We start from the raw sequence: 21,764 nt of genomic DNA on the forward strand, positions 1-21,764 counted from the left end.
TTAACTGATCAGCTGATGGATTAGGAGTTACCTGGACATTTGAATACATCATTACTTAATAAGTTAGCCAACTTCAACCCTAAGTCTGTAGGCGTGTACTCTACATGGTATTTTTCATGGCATCTTTTAAGTTTCCTAGCTTTCACAATTTTTCTTTCACTACACAGATAAAATTGTTTGCAGCCTGCCCAGTTTTATGGAGCCCAATGTGTCAGCTGGGCACTTACTCTCTTCGTGTTCCAGCCAAAGCGTGTTTGTGACGATAGAAAGATTCTCTTTTAAGATAGGAGATGAAGTCCAGCTCCAGTGGTTTCTCAGGAAACCAATTTGGTTTATCCTGGCCATTTTGGTTGGAGCCCAAGTATATCTGACTCATAGTTTGGTCTCTCATTCTGGTGATTTACCTCATTTTTCATAATTTACCTACTGCTGTCAAGAACAATCATTGCCTTCCCTTAGAGACTAGTAAATGCTCCTTTAAGCCAATGGTTTTATCAAAGGTAGAATCCAATGATTCAATTAATTTAGGCAGATTCATCAAATACTTCCTAAATATGGCATGATGCAAAGTGTTTTCAGGGATGCAAAGAGAACAATCCTTGATACGAAGAAACTTGCAATCAAGTTATGGACAAACAGGAAAAATGCACACAGATAAAATTATCTCCATGGACACTATCTATCAGAGACTAAGTGGCTATAACCTGTAAGAGACAAAACCACTACACTACTGGAGGAATATGCGATCGCACTCTAGACCAGCTGTGAACGGTTTATGTAGAGGAACTAGAAATGTTTTTGTTACTGTTTTTTTTTTTTTAAAGGTTTATTTACTTGAAAGGCAGAGTTACAAAGAAAAAGGGAGAGACACAGAGAGATCTTCTATCCACTGTTTCACTTCCCAAATGACTGCAATAGCCAGGGCTGGGCCAGGCTAAAGCCAGAAGCCTGGAACTCCATCCTGGTCTTCCACGTGGGTGCAGGGACCCGAGTGCTTGGGCCACCATCCACTGCCTTCCCGGGTACTGAAACAGGAAACTGGATCAGAAGTGGAGCATCCAGGATTCCAGCTGTCACCCATATGAAATTCCAACATCGCAGGCAGTGGCTTAACTACTCCACAATGCCGCCCCTTGTTATGTCTTCATGTACCATCAGAGATCAGATACTGTAGTAGACGGATGGTTTTTATTACTACTCCTAAGAAAGCAAAGTTACTGTGCCAACCCATGTGTTCATTCACTTTATTTATTTACTTATTTTTAAGATCTATCTATTTAAGAGACAGGGTGATAGAGAGGGAGAGAGAGATAAAGAGAGAGGGAGAGGGAGAGGGAGAGAGAGAGAGAGAGAGAACTTCTTTCCATTCCCTCCCCAAATGGCTGAAAATGGCTGGCACTGGGCCAGGTTAAAGTCAGAAGCCAAGAACTTCATTCAAGTCTCTCACGAGGGTGGCAGGAGACAAGCACTTGAATCATCTTCTGCTGCTTTCCCAGGCACATTAGCAGGGAGCTGGATTGGAAGTGGAGCAGATGGGATTTGAACAAGAGCTTATAAGGGATGACAATATTACAGGTGGCAGCTTAACCCGATTTGTCACAATGCTGGCCCCTCTGTTCACTTTAAAATCTAGCAAATCTGGGCTAAGGAACCTTCCAGCTTATCAGGTCACTGGAGTTTGGTCAAACCAGGACTCTGGCGGAAGAGCGTACAAGCATTGGGACATGTTGACTTAGAGCTGTCATATAAATTCTCAAATGGACAGAGGTTGAAGGCTGCTTCTTAGGAGTAAGGGAAATAAAATATCAATCTAACTTTTTTTGGCAAAATTTAATTGAATTTTAGCATTTATTTTTTGGCTTATTGTTTTCACCCTTTTTGTTTAAAACATATGCTCTTTCTAATAAATTCTACTTTTAAGAAGTTAATTAGGGATGAGCTACAGACCTTTGGACCTCCAACTAACTTACTTAGTAAAGAAAGAAGTAAGGGAGTTATCGATCTAAATTTAAATGTAATTCTAGTCTTAATCTCTATCTGTATATGCTTTTTTGCCTACTTGTGTGTTTAATATTTGGTGTTAAGTTCATAGCCATGAGCTCATCTGTATGGCAAAATTGTCCTTTATATTCATATTTCCAGTAAATGATGTCAAAAAATGTGCCCTCTGAGTTCTTATCTTTTAAATATGAGTAACAAGAACAAAGTTATACTCAATTTGAAAGAAGCCAGAACATTTCTGTTTATTGTTTAAGGTTGGTACCTATGTCCAGTAATGGTGGGACAGGGGACTGATTTGTCACGATGGCCTCCTTGTAGCAAAGTATAATGTCGCACCCTGGATTTGGGACTTGGTCAGGGTTTAGCAAATGGGTGTTAGTGCACTTGATATGGGCAGGAACTTTGCCTGTGCTTTCATGGTTAGGTTTGCTTTTTTGTGCTTTTGTGATCCCCGGGGAGGAAATCATACCTTGTAGAGCCATGGCTGTTTCAGTCAGTCTGGTCCCAGACTGGGAGATGTGGAGCTGACCACCTGCCTCTGGTAACTGCTGATCCAAGGAGGGTGAGCGACACTGGCAGCAGGTCTGAACCTGACCTGCAGTCCAGCCTCGATCAGTGGCAACCAACTTGCTGCTGGTGAGTAGATGAGAATAAATAATTGTTTCTTCAAGTCAATGAGTCTTATGCTGCTTTGTTATTAAGCATTATCATGCCAATAAGTGAGTGATACAGGATGTCTTTGGAGATTTTGTTGTTATGCCATGCAGACAGATATAAATATAAAAATTTCCAAAATCATTCCTTGTTATAAATGTCTCCAACAGAATTTGCAATATAATCTGGACATTGGGTAATTTTAACTAAGAATGACTTTCCTCGGCATTGCAATAACTTACTTGGTAAAAAGGTGGTTCTGAATGACTTTTAAATATAATATGTATTACTTGCTGTCTTCAAAAGATGAGATGTAAACGTTGACTATAAACTGTGCAGTCGGAATTTGGGAATTTGATACTTCTAGGAATTCTGGGATGTTGAAAGTGAATTATGTGTGAAGCTGAAGTTTTCAGAAATGCTATGCTGCTTTTAACATTTCTTGTCTTGGGTTTGAATAAACTTTTCACTCATGAGCTTTCTAATTTTCCAAGTAGCAAAAAAAAAAAATGTTCATATCACAAAGAATGCAAGTGTGAGGAGCAGTTAGTTCCAAACTGCCTGCTGCTTTTCAGCTAGGATTGTGTGCAGTTTATGTCAAAACACTTCAGCAAAGAAATACAAATACAGACTAATGTTTGACTTCTTTTGTTGTGTTGAACTGGAGCCAGCAGAAGTATTTATATATAAATCCACTTGTGAAATGCATAACCCTCTCGATGTGACTTATATGTTTAAGGCTTAAAGAGAATTCAGGTTGATTGACAGAAACTGCTGCTCTTACAATGTCAAAATGTATGACTCTGCTTATGGAGAAACCTTTAAATTCATTCTTTTCACTGAAGGATGTTTATCTTCTAATTAAGTGTGGCTGCATTAGCCATGAACATTTATTTGCCCTACTGTGTGTATTGTAAAACATAAGCCGTCAATACACCCATCCTCATTGTTCTCTTTATAAACTTGAGGGGAGCAAATCCCCCCAAACCCTAAGTGTAGGCCTAAAATATCTCTTTAGACATGGCTTGAGGGCTAAATAGATGGCTTTGCTCTTTTAAACACTTGAACATAATGTAGGAATAAAAGGGAGCCGTGTCGTATGGAGCCGGATAGTCTCCCCTCATCTCAGTAATACTCTACAAAACCCTGTTTTCTTCTTGTTAATTCTGTGAAAGACTAAGACACGTTTGTTAGAATCTGTGGTTTAGATGAGCTTCTGTGGCTGGAGCTCACAGGAAAGAGCCCCGGCTCATCAAATGTCCTGGAGACCATGTGCGTAGGGATGGCACAGCTCCATTTTTCAAAAGCTGCATCCTCCTATTTGGTTGAACTCTAGTACCTTGTTTAAATTTTTATTGCATTCCCACATAGTGTTATGCATAAGTATATAAGAAATGCCATAACAGATTAGGCCAATGGTCCATCTTGCCTGCCTCTGAGGGACGTTTCAGAGGGAGCTGAGGTTGTCTTCCTTGACAGTACTCTGAAAACATTAGGAGTCGGCTGCACACACTCCATACACGCCCTTACTATTCCATTACAGAACCGACATCGGAGGATTTTCTGGAGCCTTTTAAAACTTTGTATAGGTTCACCTCTTACGATACTTCTGGGACAATAGGATTGCTGTATGATTTGTATTCAAAATTGCCTCATTCAACTTTCAAGAGGTGGTTCCTGAGGCCCAGCTCTTGAGATCCAATGAATAAGTCCTTGTTATAACCGTCATCTCTTCATGATTTCCTAGATTGTAGTTATGAGGTAGTCTGCTCCCGAAGTGGTTCCAAGGACCTGCAAACCCTAGTATTCATAAACCTCTGTGTCATTTACTCCCTTGTGCCTGGATTGGACCTGTTGATGTGCTTCTAATGAATAGGATGTGACAAAAGGGATGAAATACCAATTTTGAGATTAGGTTATAAAAGGCCTTAAATTCAATCTTGCTTGTGAGCTCTCTCTCTCTCTCTCTCTCTTTTTCTCTTCAAGTGGTCCACATAAGCAAAGTTCTGAGGGCAGCCTCTGGTCAACAGCCAGGCAGGATCCTAGTCTCCTCCCCTCCTCCCCCCATAGCCTTGAGCAACTCGATGCTGCCAGTAGTGGAGTTGAACTCAAAGTCCCATCCTTCCCTCTTCCAGCCTCAATTGAGGCAACAGACTCAGCCGCCACCTTGATGGCAGTCTTGTAGGAGACCCTGAAGAGCAACTAGGAATCATTTTGGAAGCAGCCTACCACGTAACTAAACCAGGCTGTGAAGGTCCTCATGCCAAGGCATGTTGGTAATATCCTTGAGATAGCCCTGCTGTTAGGACCCCAATGTTTTGCCATTTTAGTCCTCCAAGATTTAGGCAATTCTAGGGGGCATTCTCCTTATCAGATCCTTTATGTGTCTTTAAAATAAGTGTAGCATGATCCCTAGCAGCATTTGATTTTCCTGGATGTTTCAGTTATTTCTGTACAATAGACCACCTTGAAATATGGCTTAAAATGTTGTCTATTTATTTAGCTCCTGATTCCATGGATTGGCAGTGCAGGCTGGGCTCAGCGGGGTAGCTCTAACCTTAGCTGCCTGCCTTCATGCTTCTGCCACCAGCTTGCCGGTCAGTTAGCAGCAAGGTTGTGGATCTTGGCTAGCTCTCCCACATCTCTGGGCCTCAGCTGGGAGTGTGATGCTGCTCCAGCAGGCCATCCTGGGCCTGTCCACCTGGCGGTGGCAGGATCCCAAGAAAGTGAACAGAATCTCTATCTAGGTGTAGAACTGAAACTTCCATCAATCCTACCACTTTCCATTGTCTCAAGCAAGTCACAAGACCACCCACATTCTTAAAGGGAAGCCAGACTCTATCTCTAGCTGGGAAGAAATGCAAAGTCAATTGCACAGGGTAGGAAGGTGGGGGAATCATTTGTGTTGTGTTTTGCAATTTACAGGTGGATATGATTTAGCATTGTCTCACACCACAACACAGAATGTTGTTACACTATGCGGCACCAGTTGTTACCAACGTTGGCTTCTCATTCCAATTTTGTAGTTCATCATATAGATGACTCTGTGCCTCAGTTTACTTTTTTGCAGAGCGAAGCTACTGGTCCTGTCTTGCAGGGTCATTGGGAGTATTTAACAGAATAATAGACATAGGATCTTAATCCTACTATGTGCTAAAAATTGTCAGCTATTATCAACATGAAATTGTGATGTCCCAGTAATTTACTTGTGTGCTTGTGTCTCTGCTAGATCTAAATCCGTTGAGGGAGGGGGCTCTTCATGCAGTTAATCATTCATCAGAAATTATTGAGCATTAATTATGTGCCAGGAGCTGGAGCCAGGACATAAATAGGCACAGTGGGACAGAAACCCACCACTGCTCTATTTTCAGCAGTGTGTTTTCACTGCAGTATCCGCCTTGCTCAAATTCCTACCTTCATTCTTTCTCCGTTTTTATTTACTTTGTTGTTAGTGTTTAAATCTTTGGACTATTTTCCAACATTTCTGGTGATCTCAATTGTATCCACTGGTTATCTTTCTATGCTCCTTTATGCTTCTCCAACCTCACAAATTACAGAGAATTAATAAGCCTTTGACTGTTCTTTCTGAGTTTTCCAAGGCCTCTGTGTATTCGTCTTGTTTCTGAGTGTGTGGTGGAAACTGCATACATGTACGGTGATCCTGACATTGATTGAACCAAAGGGCGGCATCATTTATCTGTTCCTTCTCCTGGCACATGGGAGTAGTGGGTACCCAGAGTTTTTGGAAGGATTATTTCCGTCAGCAAGGCAGACAGCAAAGCCCTTGGTGTCTCAGTTCTCTCGTTTGTGAAATGGGAATCATTCTGATGGCCCTACTTGGCTCTATAGGGGGTCATAGTGAAAAGCAAATTAAAGAATAGAAATAAAAGACATTAGAAAATATCTTACTAACATCTGCAGTGAGAAAGATGTCAGCATGAAGGAGCAAAAGTGGCCAGACCGGTCAGTGGAGACTAAAAATTAGTAATGACCCAATAAATTCTAGGGATGAAAGGATCTTTTGTTGGTCTAAAGATTTTTGAAAAATAAGCATAAAATTTTACTTAATATTATGGCTCTATTCCTTTTCATCATTCGCACTCTGTTCTTCTGCTTCTTGAATCTAAATCAAGGCTGAACAGGAAAGCTTCTGTATGATGTAAAATTACTGCTGTAGTAACTATAAAATGTTGCATGTACTTCATTTCCGTAAGTACAATGTGTTCTGCTTCACTTTTATTTTACACTATTAGGTATGCAGCCTCTTTGCCAGAGTGAGTTATCTTCTCTTAGAGTTTGGTTATATACCCACTCTATTTTGTAAACAGAATTTCCATTAAAAATGAATTACTTTTCCTTAGAGCTTATTGATGGGGCTGACACACTGCTAAATTTCTTTTCTGAGCCAAGATTTGTTATCTTGATCCAAAGTTGGCAAAACACAGTTTGTGATCACTCCAAAGGTAGGAGTGGTGTGTGCCCTACAAGAGGTTTTCTTAGAGTACCCCCTGCCCTTGATTTTTGTCTTTAAAGCAATTAACTAGCAGTAACAAAAACATAGCGACTCCATGCTATGATTCCACATAGGATCTTGGCATTCCTCAGAAACACTTCTTCATTTACTAAGAAGTGTTCTTCTGACAGACAGTCTGGAACAAAGTATGTGTACTCACACACACACACACACACACACACACACAATGAGTCAAGAGTTGGATTGCGAAAACATGAGACCCCCAACGGTAAGCTAAAAATGTGATATCAGATGCTTGGCAGGAAGATTGTGTTGTAAGGCTCCTGAAATTCAGCTCCTGACACCCACAATCAGGCCTTGCTGCTATCAGCAACCACTCCCCAGTGCATTCAGAAAAGAAGGGAGGAGGTGCCTGGGATGATCAAGTTCTTGCCTTTTTTTTTTTTTTTTTTAATCAATACAGAATTTTTTGAAAGGATATTCCCAGTAATAAAAGTAATACATGCTTATAGTAAAAACAAGAAGATACAGAAAATTAGTTGTGAGACTAGAACTGGGCTGAATTTAGGACAACGTTCCAACTAACTGTAGCTGGTTGTTTTAATTTCTGAGTTTAGAGACCTTTTGTATCTTGTGGTTCAATGTATTTAATTATTCAGGGCTTATAAGGACCATCAATGGAGGCATAAGATAAGGTAATTTCTATGACCTCTGAGGAAACAAAGGAATGTTTTGGTTGAGTATTTGCCCCATTGTTCCAGACTAATTAGCATTTGCAATACACTGAGCTTCATTTTTCACTGCATTTCCCACCCTCCTCCCCTCAGTTTCTCAGAGTGAAATAACATTGGGGTGTTGGGGGCGGGGGAAGCCATATGGAATAGGTACAGAAAAAAGCAAATGTTCTGAGAAGAGTTTGGGAGGTTTGTTTTCACAGAATCCAGGGAGGTCAAGATCAGTAAGGCTTGGGCTGAACATTTTGATTTGCAGGAGAAAAGAAAACCTTTTTTATGTTGAACATCAGTAAACCAGGAGTAGTTTTCTGGAACAGAATAAAGCTGTGCTAAGTTGAGAGCAGGTCTATAAAGAGCCTCATGGGAAACAAGAAAAGAAAACCATCTTGGTAACTCATAAAAAGAGAAGTGAGTAAACAGTAATGATTATTCACTGATGAGAGTGAGAGATGATAATGGCTCAATCCACCACTCCGTGCGCAGCCAGGGGGCTGTCCATGGGCCATCTGTGGCCAGGGGAGGTGCAAGGCACAGGAGCAGGAGTGAGGGGGGCAGTGGGAATTAATGGGAAAGTAACTCAGCACAGCCAATAGGCTGCCCGCTGCTTGAAAAAAAGTAGGACCCAAAGAAGCTAAAAATAAGTGCTCACTTTCTGCTCCCACCCCTTTCAGGAGTTTGGAGAAAGTGCTTTTTATGTATGTTTGCATCTTTCCACAAAGTGTTTCAATTCCTTACTGTGTCAATAAGGGTTTTATTCATAGAGCCACAGTACTGATAGTAATGGCGTTACTAATAGCAGTAAGTAATGACTAACAATAGGGATGCAAAACATTCTAAGGCTCTGTTTCACATGGATGGCTTCATTTAGCTCTAACCACTGTGAGGCATGTGCCATCAGTCCTCCCATTTTGTTGATGAGGATACTGAGGCTTGCAGGGGACTCCTAGCCTGCTCAGCGTCACTGGACCAAGGTGGCAAGGCTGGGAAGTGAGCTCCTGCACTTTGATTGCAGCTCTGGCGGTCTGCTGCCTACCTGGGGGAGAAAGAGTGAGTGTTTCTCCACTCCCTGGATGGTCCTAAGTGCGCAATGTACTTTATCTCACTTCGCCATTGCAAAGCTGATGAGGAGGAAGAGGTGTGCTGGCCATATTAGAGCCTGGGGCTGATGGTGTCACTAAACCAACGTCAAGCTGCTTCTCTGATTAGGTGAGGTCTGATGGCCCAGAAGTACCACCTACATTCCTTGTTCTCTACCTCGTACATTTATATGTGGAAAGTCTTTGGGAAAAAGGTATCCTTTTTCTTTTGATTTCTTTTTCTCCTTACTTGTAGAAACCATGACTAGGGCTTGCAATCTATTTTCTCATTCAAAATACACATACCTCTTTAAGGATACAAAAGGGAAAAGCTCATTGGGTGATAGGCTTACCCACGCTTGAAGAGGTGCTTCCCTTGTGGGCACAAACCAAAGCCTACTAAATTTTGCTATTTGGTACTTGACAATGACCACTGCTTAATGCTTTGCAGACATGCTGGAACCCCCGCTGTGCATCTAAATTGTGCAGGAGTACTCCTTGGGGAGAGATGTCTTTCTGACCCCAGCTTGCAATCAATTAACACCACGAAGCATGGGAATTTATAGCCCTTACTTTTTATGTTCTCAGCGAGAGGGACTGTGGAAGATGCCAATGCTTGGGTGGAGCGAGGGGGTGCGCTGGGATCTGTAGATCCGCAGATCTCTTGCTGACCCGAATTGTAAAGTCGTTGCCCAACAGTCCCTTGTGTGAACACAGTGTGTGTGTGTGTGTGTGTGTGTTTTTTTTTTTTTTGCAAGCAAACTTCCAATGTCTAACTTTTTAATTCTTGCCATAACACCAGCTGGCTCGTAATTAACCGCTGGCATCATCAATATCTCGTCAAAGTTAATGAGTTTTTAACATAATTTTTAACTGCTCTGAAGAGGTTACAGAATTAAAAGAACAAGAATAATGTATATATTTATTCACAGACAAACAGAGGGATGAAAGATAAGGATCCAGCTCCAAGGCCACTGGGCAAAGCATTTATTTTGAGGCAATTCCCAGAGGGGTTCCCAGGGAATCCAGTGGTCATGGTGGAAGGGGCTTACAGACCTGGGTGGTCGCACACACCACGTGTATTTGCTAGAACAGTACCTTTACATGCAATTGCTTAGGCTAAACAGAACTGCAAAGGATCTGTGATGTTTAGGATCATGATATTTCTGTCTGTTTCTCTCTCCCTCTCTCTCTCCCTCCCCCTACCTCTCCCGTCTCCCTCCCTCCTTCCCGCTCCTCTCCCCCATACAGAATTCCTTTAATTGTATTTCACATCTTGTAGCACTCTATCATTGCTGTGAGAGCAGAGAGCAGGGTTCTTCTCTTCCCTTCCTTTCATTCTCATTTTCTCTTCCCTTCTCTTCTCCCTTTCTATCTCCATTTCTGCCTCTTATTTCTCTCCCCTACCCACAGTCAAACATTTTCAAATGATTGATTTATGTGCTTCTATTCGTATATGTTCTAAGGAAATGTGTATTGTTTTTTACATGGATTTTAAATTTACAAGTATTGTACTGTGTTATAGAACTCACTCTCTTTTTTCCTTTTATGTTCAACACTGCTTTTTAAAGTGTAGGGGGGTACTTCATAAAGTTATTGGAAAATGGATTTAAAGATGCAAAAATTTTCTGAAATCCATGTATTATGAAAAACTTTTCTTTAAATCAATTCGCTTACAATTCCATTTTCCATGAACTTTTGTAGGACCCTGGTATGTCTGCCTGCTGATTCTAACTGCTGCATCGCATTCCATGTTGGACTCACGCAGCTCCTCCTGTTGGAAACTGGATTCCTTCCACCATAAGCAACGCTGTCATGCATACTTTTCTGCATGCACCTTGATTGAATTGTGTGGAAACTTTTCTAGAACATTCCCAGGAATTGGCATTCTGGCTATAGGTTTTGAGTAAACTGAACTTGATAACAGGGTTACTGGTTCTCCGTGGTGTGGCGATTCCGTACGAGCTCTGTGTGGGAATTCATGGACACGCACATCGCCAACACTTGTCCTTATCCTTGTTTCTGATTTTTACCTAACTCATGATGTAAAGTGACATCTTTAGTTATAATTTGTCTTTGTCTAATCATTAATTAGAACTTCTTTCTATGTGTTTATTAGATTCTGTGTTTTCTTTTCTACTACTTGTTTTTTGTATATTTTTATTGGTATTCGTGAAAACTTCCTATTGAATTGTAAGAGCTTTCCCTTTTTCTTTTAGAAACATGTTTTGCACACTAATTCCTTGACAATTTTAGACATTAAAACTGTGCTCTCGGCTGGCGCCGTGGCTCAATAGGCTAATCCTCCGCCTGTGGTGCCTGCACCCCAGGTTCTAGTCCTGGTTGGGGCGCTGGGTTTTAGTCCCAGTTGCTCCTCTTCCAGTCCAGCTCTCTGCTTTGGCCCGGGAGTGCAATGGAGGATGGCCCAAGTCCTTGGGCCCTGCATCCCATGGGAGACCAGGAGAAGCACCTGGCTCCTGGCTTCGGATCAGTGCAGTGAGCCGGCCGCAGAGCTCTGGCAGCAGCGGCCATTGTGGGGTGAACGAACGGCAAAGGAAGACCTTTCTCTCTGTCTCTTTCTCTCTCACTAACTTTGCCTGTCAAAAAAAAAAAAAAAAAAAAAAAAAAAAAAAAAAAACCTAACAACAACAACAACAAAAAAAAAAACAAAACTCTGTTCTCTCAGAGTGTCATGTGTTCATTAACTTTGTCCATAACTTCTTTGAACTTTGTCCACAATTCCAACACCTCACCCCCCTCCCCAGTCATGATGATGTTAAGTACTCAGTTTGGCTTTCTGGTTTGTGCTTTTCAGGTTTTGCTTCAGAGAACTTTCCTTATCATTAGATCCTACAGTTATCCACTGGCAGTACTAAACTTGTACTTCTGCCTTTCACGTCCAGTGTGTGGTGTTGAGTAAGGAGCTGGCTGTATTTTTTTTTTTTTTTTGGCATATAGCGAATCAGTTTCCAAACTCCATTGACTGCAAGGATTGACTTTTCCCTGTGGATGTGGGCTGTACAGCTACATTTCTGTCTCTCAGATCTCCAGCTCTCCCATTGGCCTACTGTCTGTTCTTGCACTAGCATTGTATCACTTGGAATTGCAGTACTTGATTTTTATTGTAGGTCTTTAGACATGGCAGGGCCAATCTCTCTCTTTCCTGCACATATCCTCTTCAATTTCAAAGTTGACTTGGCTGGCAATGAGCATTTTCTTAGTATAAATTTTAGAATATTACTTGGAATTGCATTTGGGGAGAACTGACATCTTTACATCATAAATCATTCTATCCAAGAGCATGAACTGGCTCTTGTCTTATTTTAATATTTTATATGCTTTAATATAATTATGTATTTATATTACCAGAGGTCTCATGTATTTATTTTTAACTTAATTTCTGAGTTTTGTCTTTTCCTTGAACCATTAATTTTTTCAACAGCACAAGGCCAGTCCTTTGGAACAAGGAGATGTCATATGTTTGAACCAGGTGCTCCCTAAAGCAGTTCCCAGACTGGGGCTGAACTGGCTGTGAAAGAGGCCCATGGTGCCTTCATTAAATATAAAAATGACTTGGATCTAACTCCTGAGAGATTTTGTTTTGAGTGGATTTAGGAAAATGAATTTTTTTGTATTCCTCTCATTTTTCTGAAGGGCAACCATGTTTGGGACTATTCATTGCACTAAAGGATGATTCCTAAAATTTTAAAAAATGACTCTTCCCTTTCTCCATTTCAAATAGTGCCCCAGGAGAAGATAATTCTGAGACAAGAAGGAATTATGAACCCATTCTGGCAATTGCAAATATAAATTCATCATAAACTTATTGTATTTTTTAATCTTTAAAGCTTTAAATAACAGGTACACTAGGTACCTTCTGAATATGAAGGAAAAGTAAATTTTTTAAAGTAATTCAGGAGAACTCCATAATAGGCAATTTATTCTTTTTTCCAAGACCAATAAACAAAACATGGCAACCATAATTGCAATGATGGCAGCTGGATGACTGGCAAATTGAAGTCTCTATCAGGTGTGAGATGAAACCCTCTGCTTTCCACAAAATAATGCAACGAGCAGCATTTTAACCTCTGCGTGGATGAAGTCTACTGAAATGGGTTTCATCAATGACAAATCAACAAGGAGACTGTTGTAACATCCAGGAGCAAATGGACAACAGAGAAGATGGATGGTTATGTGGAAGTGTATAATTATCTATTTTAGCTATCTTAAAACTTTAATAAATAAGCCCTTAAATGTCATTTGGAGAAAAGTGAATCAATTGCCTGTCCTCTTGTTCACCTGATCTATCATATTTTAAAGGAGGCATATTAAAGACTTTGTTGATGCAACAAAACTGTATTTCACGATGATGTTTAAGGCAGTTGGTCTTCAAGGGAGTGAGAGAATAAACGGAGTGTCTGAGCCTCATGCCATGATGGATGGTGGCTACCCTGAGACACAGTCTCGTTTCCTGGAAGCATTTATGACTTTGCCTTCATGTGCACTGGCAGATTGTTTGTCTCACATACCTACATTCTAAGCTCCAAAGTTAAAAAAAATAAGTTTCAAGGGCATCCTTTATTCGTTGAAAGACTCCAATGCTTTTGGTCTTCTCATGGTTAAGTCACCGTTATAGCTTCATTTCCAGTGCTTGCCCATCTACCTTTTTTTTTTTTTTTTTTTTTTTTTGGACAGGCAGAGTTAGTGAGAGAGAGAGAGAGACAGAGAGAAAGGTCTTCCTTCCATTGGTTCACCCCCAAAATGGCTGCTACGGCCAGCGCACTGTGCTGATCCAAAGCCAGGAGCCAGGTGCTTCCTCCTGGTCTCCCATGCGGGTGCAGGGCCCAAGCACTTGGGCCATCCTCCACTGCCCTCCCGGGTCACAGCAGAGAGCTGGACTGGAAGAGGAGCAACCGAGATTGGAACCTGGCGCCCCAACCGGGACTAGAACCCGGAGTACCGGTGCCACAGGTGGGGGATTAGCCAAGTAAGCCATGGCGCCGACCTCCCATCAACCTTTCTTTACAGTTTTTATAGTGCCTCCCCATATTTATTCCTTAGCCTAGTAAAATTCCTGTGTGTGTGAAAGGAACTTCATAGTTGATGAGTTTCATAGAAATGGAAGGTATCCACAGAGGGAAATTTCAAACCAAACTCTTGATAGAGACTTTTAAGACAAAAAGTGGTGAACAGTTAAGTCTAGTAGAAAGACAAAGTGTCTTCCCATAAACCTTTGCAGTGTGTGTAATTCAGTCCTGTCCTGACCATGGACATTGTGAGGGACATACACACAATCAACTTTCGTAGCCATGGATTACCCATCCCCGGACTCAACCCATCATGGATCAAGAATCTTTGGAAAAAACTCTACTGAACATGTACACACATTTTCTTGTCATTATTCTCTAAACAGTAGAGTAAAACAATGAGTTATATAGTATTTACATTGTATTAGGTATTGAAATATTGCAGAAGTGATTTAAAGCAAATAGGGACATGTGCATAGGTTATAAGCAAATATTATGCCAATTTACATTACGGGCTTGATCACCTGCAGATTTTGATATGACAAGCCCTGGAACCAATCCTTCATGAACACTGAGTGATGACTGTGTACACACATACACACACACACACTCACACACACACACACTCACACACATACACTCACACACACAGGTGGGTTGGGGGAAAATGTGACCCTGAGACTTCCTTTGCACTTGTTATCTACAAAATAATCACTTTTGGGCTATTATCAGAAATATCTGATATGTCTTTAATACCTGATATGCATTTAATATTTATGAATTACAAAGCATGCTTTAAAAAATGATTTTCACAGTTGAGCCTCCTGGTAACCCTGTGATGCAGTATTAACAACATTTACAGATGGGAAAATGTGGCCAAGGAAGCAGTGAATGTATCTTAAACTCAGGTCTTGTTTTCCTTCTCCCAATCCCTGTGTCTTTCTTAGTTGGGAACTGAGAGCAGGAAGCAGCAAGCCTTTTGTGAAGGGGCAGAGAGTAAATAGCACAGGCTTTGCCAAGCAGGTGGACTCTGGCACATCTGCTCTTGTACTGTGCACACAGCCACAGCTGGCACTTAGAACGGATAGCTGTGTCCCAGTAAAACCAAGCGAGTCACACGGGGCCCATGGGCTGTAGTCGGCTGAGCCCTGATCTCGAGTCTTGCACCTGGCCAAGAGAGAAATGGTAGAGATATCACGTGGAACTCGGCCTGTTCTGGCATTCTCACTCTCACATACCTCACTCGAGTGTCTGAATGGAGACTCCTCACCCATTTCTACTGCACACTTCATGGAGGCCATTTCATTCTCCCATTGCACCAGGGAACTCTCTAAATGTCACCTTTAAACACCTCTGTGTCATTTCCATGTCTTTCCCAGCCCTTTCCACTCTTCTTCCAGCAGCTGTCTCCCTCTGATGCTTCTTCTGTGCCCACCCCCACCCCCGTGGGTCTTCATGGGTCTTTCTGCCCCTTGGGTTGCGCTGCGGCCGGTGCACCACGCTGATCCGATGGCAGGAGCCAGGTACTTCTCCTGGTCTCCCATGGGGTGCAGGGCCCAAGCACTTGGGCCATCCTCCACTGCACTCCCGGGCCACAGCAGAGAGCTGGCCTGGAAGAGGGGCAACCGGGACAGAATCCGGCGCCCCGACCGGGACTAGAACCCGGTGTGGCGGCGCGGAGGATTAGCCTAGTGAGCCGCAGCGCCGGCCTTGCATCTTCTTGCAGCACAGAGAGACAGAGAGTCCTGGCACAGGCTATGCAGCTAGGAGAAGGGGTGATTGCAAATTCCAGTGTTTTCCCTACTAAGTGCCTGCCTACCCTAAGTGCTTGGTGTGTGGTGAACGTTTGCCAAATGGCAATCGATTTTGCATTGTTAGGAACCTGGTGAAAGATTTGGCAGGTTGAAAAGTACTAAGCAAACATTGTCTATTGAGACTGTGACTAAGACTAAAGGAACCTTCTCAACCTGGAGGGCTGGGGAAGCTGTGGGTTCAGGGTTGACAGAGGAGGTGACGGCTTGCATGGCCAGACAGGCGTCTCTGGGCGTAAGGGACTCCTGTAGGTAGTGCTAGTTATCCCAGAGGGAAGATTTCCCTGATTTGTATTAACTTAAATACTAAAGCTTTTTGCTTAGAGCCTTGAAGAAAAAGATCTTCAACTTGACAGCAGATTCAATGGGACCTGCCCATGGAGCTTCCTGTTTGTGTTCACAATGAAGAAAGAGTGTCAAACATGTTTAGAGCCTGACAGTCATTGTACAACAAGACGCTGGGTGGCACTGAAAAATCTCACGTTAAAATTTCATCCCAAATTTTATAGAGCTATCTTATGATAACAAATTATCATAATATTTGAAGCAAATTGTCATGTGCAATAGATACCACAGCATAAGTCCCGTTCACGCATTTTTCAATTATTTTTGAAGAATTTCCCCACCCCAGTCACTCAAGAAAAGGGCTTTAAAACTGCTTATGATGTTCCAGATGCCACGTAGTAGGAAAAAGTTTCTGCTCTTGAGGAGCACAGTCCAGTGGGAGAGGTGCTTATGTTATGAAGATCTGCAGTAGAGATACCTCCAGTGAGAACCTGTGAGACGCACAAGGCAGCCTGGGAAGCTTCTGGATACTCAAGGCAGGTTTCATTTTTCAGAACAATTCTGAGGTGGTTCACAGAGTCAGGAAGATAGAAACTAACTAGAGATGGAACTGAGGCTAAGGAAAAATAAGGGACGGAAAAATCAGTTGGAAGTAAATGTGAGGCGGTAGTGAAGAAAATACCAGGCACAAAGCCCGCCTGTATTAGAGATGACGCAGAAGCGCGGCGCTGGGCAAAAGGCAAAGGTGATCCTGCCAGGTGCAAGGTGTCCATGAGACAAAAACAAGTTCTCCAATGAAATCAGGAGAAATGCTTTCTCGTGGCTTTTCCTAATAGACACGTGGTCTTTACTGTCTCTGAATACACCAATGAAGTCTCATAGAGAGTCATTTCTCACGCCTTCTTTCCGGTGAGCCAATGGAGCAACATCAAAGCAAAGGGCAGCGAAAACATTCACCAGCCTTCCAGAAGAACAATGTCTTGTGCCTCGTTCATATCTCATTTGATCTAAGAGTCAATTTGTGATATCTACAGGAACCAATATTCTGCTTATCTTTCAAGAAATCCTCCATGTCTCCTATTCTGTCCACTGAGCTTTTGTGGGGGAGGGTATCATAAATTGGGATTTTTATACTGAGTAAATCTGAAAGAAGCTGTTTTAAACCAGTAGAGACTAAAGAATCTCCAATCCATAGAATCATCTTCCCCTTTCTCTTCTAATAGTTTTTTGGGAATGGGTAGAAGGCGCTTATGAGGAAATAAAGTCAGATACAGTGAACCAAGAAAGTTATTGCTTCGGTTCACCTTGGAGTGTGTACCTCTGGATTCTGCTGCATCTGGGTCTAAACACCCATCGTCTAGTCCTACTTGCCTCCACGGCATCAGCTCTGAAGTCTAGAACAGCGACATGGGCCACTTCATCAAGGGGATGGGTTGACGCTAAGTAGATTGGCTTGGCAAGGACTCCAAATGTTCTTTCCTTTAGCGTTTAATATTGTTGTGTCAAAAACAGGTTATAAAGTTGGTATTATGTAAAGTACCATTGTCTGCTTCCTGCCATTTGGAGACTAAGGGACGTTCTGAAGAGCGTGGAGCCCATTTCTTACCTGGCTCCACAGTAACGTCTTTCTGCAACTCGGAAGAATTCCCGAGGTACCATACGTAGATACAATCAGTGTCTCTATTTCACCATCTCTGAAATTTTGTTCCCCTTATAAAATTCATACTTACTCAGTGGAGAAAATTTGAATCCTATAAAAATATATTGACAACAAATGTCGCCTGTAGTATTTCTGCCCAGTATTATTCACTATTGAAACTGTGCTCTAGTTAATATTATTTACTATGCATAGATATTTATATGATTATAACTGAAATTCTAAATAATTTTTTTAAACAAGTGCTAACTTTCCACTGAACATCACGTGTCTTGAGGGTAGAGCTGGATGCTCTGGGGCTGGACGAGAACCCGATTCCTGTATCTCCCCTCAGGTCTCTCTCGGGCCCTCTGAGCCCCACATGAGGTTGATCAGATGCCCCAGAAAGCTCTGCGACTTGGGTCTAGGGGGTCATCTGGGGGCCTGGCCCCATATTGCCTCTCCTGCAGAGTGCGGGATGTCTTCTGCAGGATCGGGTTGGGCCGCATACACAATTTATGGATGAATCAAAGTGCTTGAATGGTCAGGGGTCCCACGCGCTTGTTGGGTTGACCTTGCTTTGGCCAGAGTACGAGCACCACCCTGCTGTAATTCTCTATCCTGCATCTCACATTCCCATCTCTAGCTGCTTCTCCCTGCCCTTGTGCAGGCACAATCTGTGTCAATCTTTGGCACGAGCTACGCGGTCCTGTATCAGAGAGGTACTAAGGTTGGCAATGACAAACAACGTCACGGAAAGACCACCAGGGCTATTGGTTGGCAAGCACTGTCAAGCGAGGGAAGGCCTTGGTGGGGCGTCAGTTCCCACAAGGCTCAAAGAACACGAGCAAGGGCTCTGCTCTGAGTCAAGACTTATTTATAAAGTCTTCGTGAACTTCCCGATGTTATATTGAGAAGCTGAAATTCCCACAATTGTTGGTATGAATGGAAAAGTCACAGCATATGGCAAGAGTGATGAATTTTAGGAAGCTTAAAATTTTCCCTTTTCTCAGAGGCTCCTCAGCTGGAAAATCTCCATTTCCTGCATTTGTTCTCACCAGTTGGGGATCAGCTCGGCTCAGCTCTCCGTAGGAAGTTCTGGACGGTGGCTCTGGAGATGCCAGCTGCCCTGGGGGCTCTGACTTGGGCGCACTGTACATGTGGTGGTGCAGCCTGCCTGGAGAATGTGTTGATGCCTGGAGGTCTGGTTTTTGTTTCTGACCCACGTCTGGCACCTGAGGCCTGCTGTGCTAATTCAAGTCCCCCCCTCCCCCCCGATCCTGGGTTTTACTGTTATCTGCTAGTTCCCTGCCTTTGGTTCCTTGCCACCCCTGGAAGGAGAAATGTAGTCAAGAAGCATTTCCACATCACAAAAGTCAAGGATGGCTTGCAAGATGTGGCTTGCAAGCCCTAGTGATGGCACAGGGCAGGAACAAAGTCAGAGCTATTTATGAAGCCTGCCTTTCTTCCTTCATTCGTTCATGAAACATTCATTAAATCTTAGCTATTTTCTTGGCACTGTTGTGGGGGTCAGAGAGAGAAATAAGCACTTTTTTTTTTGGTCTTTGTGGGCTCACAAAGAAATGGAAGAGCAAAATTACAGGGCAATCTGAGAAGCCTAAATTAGAGACATAAATTAAAGCACTGTGGGAATAATGGAGGGTGGAGCAACTTCTCCTCCAAAGGGGACAAGAGGAAGTGAGGAAGTCTTCACAGTGGAGAAGGAGGAGGGCTGTGGCACAGGCAAACAATGCCCAGAAACCACGCATGCTGCATGCGCTCTCCCACATTTCCCAGCCTCCTCTGCAGTTGGACTGGAACCATGTGACAAGTCTTGGCCAATGGGCTTTGACTGGAAGTGAGAAACTTCCAGGCACTCACCCACAGCTGCTTTCCCATTTGGCAGTCTGCAGAAGCTGAGTTACAACAGCAGAGCCTGGAAATGGAAGCTTTGGGGTGTTGCATGGAAGAGAGCTACCTAGGAAAGACACCTGGCTCCAACTGGTCTTTGCACGATTGAGAAAACCTGTAGCAGTGAATCACTGAGCTTTAGGATTAAGATAAGCTTTCCGCGCAAGAGACCTCTTTTATATTTCTGGATCCATGTCACATACATAGTATTCAACCTCATAAAAACTTTGTAGGGGCTGGGACTGTGGCGCAGTGGGTTATTGCCCTGGCCTGAAGTGCCGGCATCCCATATAGGTGCCGGTTCTAGTCCTGGCTGCTCCTCTTCTGATCCAGCTCTCTGCTATGGCCTGGGAAAGCAGTAGAAGATGGTCCAGGTCCTTGGGCCCCTGCACCCTTGTGGGAGACCTGGAGAAAGCTCCTGGCTCCTGGCTTTGGATCAGCGCAGCTCTGGTTGTTGCGGCCATCTGGGGAGTGAACCATTGGATGGAAGACTTCTCTCTCTCTCTCTCTCTCTGCCTCTCCTTTCTCTGTGTAACTCTGACTTTCAAATAAATAAATAAATCTTTAAAACAAAACAAAACAAAACTGTTTCTTTATGAAAATGATCTGCACCTTGAGAGAGAGCCAAATAATAATAGTGTTTGTGAGTGTCTTAGTCCGTTAGTGCTGCTGTAACAGAGCTCCACAGAGGAGGTAAAATTCGTAAACAGTACAAGTTGATTTCTTACAGTTCTGGATCTGAGAGGTCCAAGACCCGGGTGCCAGCTGGGTTAGTGTCTGGTGGAGGCTGTGCTCGCCCCAGAATGGTGCTAGTGCTTCATCCTCTGGGGGGAATGAGCCCTGTGGCTTCCCAAGGTTGAAGGGGCTGAACAGAGAGCTCCCTCCAACCTTGAGCTTTTTTTTTTTTTTTAAGATTGATTTTATTTATTTGAAAGGCAGAGTTACAGAGAGAGCTAGAGACATAGAGAGAGGTCTTCCATCTGTTGGTTCACTCCCCAGATGGCCGCAATAGCCGGAGTTGTGCTGATCTGAATCCTGGAACCAGGAGCCTCCTCAGGGACTCCCACGTGGGTGCAGGGGCCCAAGGACCTGGGCCATCCTCTACTGCTCTCCCAGACCACAGTAGAGAGCTGGATCAGAAGAGGAGCAGCCGGGTCTTGAACCGGTGCCCATATGGGATGCCGGCGCTTCAGGCCAGGGTGTTAACCCACTGCGCCACAGCATCGGCCCCAAGCTTTTTGTTTATAAGGAGGCTAACCCCATTTATGAGGGCAGAGCTTTCATCACATAGTCACCTCCCAAAGGCCACACCTCTGAAAGCTGTTTGCTCTGGGGATTAAGTTTAACATGGAAGTTGGACGAAAACCATCATTCAAACCGTGTACTAGGGAATTAAAAGAAAAAAAAAATAGGAATCCTAAACTCTAAAAATACCAAAGCTTAGCGTGAGTTAACAAGTATTAATCCTCTTGAGAATGGTTTAATTTAGTGAAGTATCTTACTCATCGGTATGGCCCTGAAACAAATCTTTAGAAAACTCATCGGTTTTAAACCACATTTATTGCCCCTAAACTATCTGAGGGTTGACCAGTCTAAGCAGCTCTGCTCCTATGTATTCATTTCCCCTTAGGTAGAAGTGAAATACCCAGGTCATTATTTTATGGTTATGGAATGGATGCATGGGGACAGATGAAAATGCACTAGTTCTGCTCAGGCCCACCTTGGGAACTGATAAGGCTGCTCTTCCTACCCTCGTGCCATCAGTTGAAGAACATTTACTTGGTTGACCCAGAGACAGAGGTAGGGAAATGTACCCTATCCATGACAGAGCCATGGAAGTGGTACGCATCTAGGGAGAGTAAGAATTCGCAGCCAACAACTCCATCTAAACTTCAGGGCCTTCATAACACACAAAATCATAAAAGCCTGAGGAGATGTGTGTGGGCTCTGCCCTGGCGCATGGAATCAAAAATGAACACTCCAGACCTTCGTTTGGGAAGGTCAAAGCCGCAAGTTTTCTCTCCATCTCTCCACCTTTATCTGCCCCCACTGTGGATACCAGGAGTAGTTCAGATCCTCACAGATCAAAAGTCTGTATCTTTATTTACCCTGGTGACAAGCAAGGAGATGTAAACAGGCCATAAGGAAAGCTGCT

General features: G+C 43.1%; 1 long non-coding RNA gene across 6 annotated transcripts in view; it reads left to right on the forward strand.

Annotated features, from left to right (window-relative positions):
- Window positions 1–2,329: 2,329 nt before the first annotated feature.
- The window catches only part of LOC149127184 (uncharacterized), a 197,497-nt gene continuing 178,062 nt past the window's right edge, over window positions 2,330–21,764 (forward strand). For 2 of the 6 annotated variants that reach the window (XR_016232839.1, XR_016232841.1), the window contains exon 1: window positions 2,333–2,637. This is a non-coding gene — a long non-coding RNA (uncharacterized LOC149127184). Of the gene's footprint in view, window positions 2,638–21,764 lie in introns of all 6 variants that reach the window. The other 4 variants (XR_016232842.1, XR_016232843.1, XR_016232838.1 and 1 more) reach the window with 3 other exon arrangements.

This window comes from Oryctolagus cuniculus, chromosome 4 (assembly GCF_051225735.1).
Source record: "Oryctolagus cuniculus isolate XC-2025 breed Fujian yellow rabbit chromosome 4, ASM5122573v1, whole genome shotgun sequence".
Lineage (NCBI taxonomy): Eukaryota > Metazoa > Chordata > Mammalia > Lagomorpha > Leporidae > Oryctolagus > Oryctolagus cuniculus.